Source organism: Penaeus monodon, chromosome 33 (genome assembly GCF_015228065.2).
Source record: "Penaeus monodon isolate SGIC_2016 chromosome 33, NSTDA_Pmon_1, whole genome shotgun sequence".
Taxonomy (NCBI): domain Eukaryota; kingdom Metazoa; phylum Arthropoda; class Malacostraca; order Decapoda; family Penaeidae; genus Penaeus; species Penaeus monodon.
The window spans coordinates 14,520,667-14,521,102 of NC_051418.1; the positions used below are offsets into that span (position 1 = coordinate 14,520,667).

General features: G+C 31.4%; 1 protein-coding gene across 1 annotated transcript in view; it reads left to right on the forward strand.

Moving 5' to 3' along the window:
* Window positions 1-436, forward strand: part of LOC119594260 — a 29,081-nt gene that overhangs the window by 22,345 nt on the left and 6,300 nt on the right. The window lies entirely within an intron of this gene.

Sequence of the window (436 nt, forward strand, 5' to 3'; positions counted from 1 at the left end):
CTCTACCAGAAACATTTGAAAATCAGTCTATTGTAATTTCAATTCTATACAATGGTCATATCGTGGCCCAAATTTTAAATATCCATCTAGTTTTATTTGTAGGGGGGATGGTGGGACAGGTGCCATTGTAAACTATCTTTTCAAATTTGAAATGGGCTACTTCTTGCTTTTATTTCCAAAATTAAAAATTTGTCGAACAGACTATCTAGGATTGCAATGCTCATTCCAGTATAAAAGACAAATTTCAAACTTAATTATATTTGAAAGTGCTGAATCTTACCAGTAGCTGGAGCAAAGCCAAACAATTGTTATCATAATCTTTACTCATTTTCCAACATAAATACTTGTTACTTAATAAACATATGTCTGTTACCAGGGGTCTCAATGTAAAGTATATTTCTTGTGTAGATGTACTGAAAACTTAGAAAGAAATATC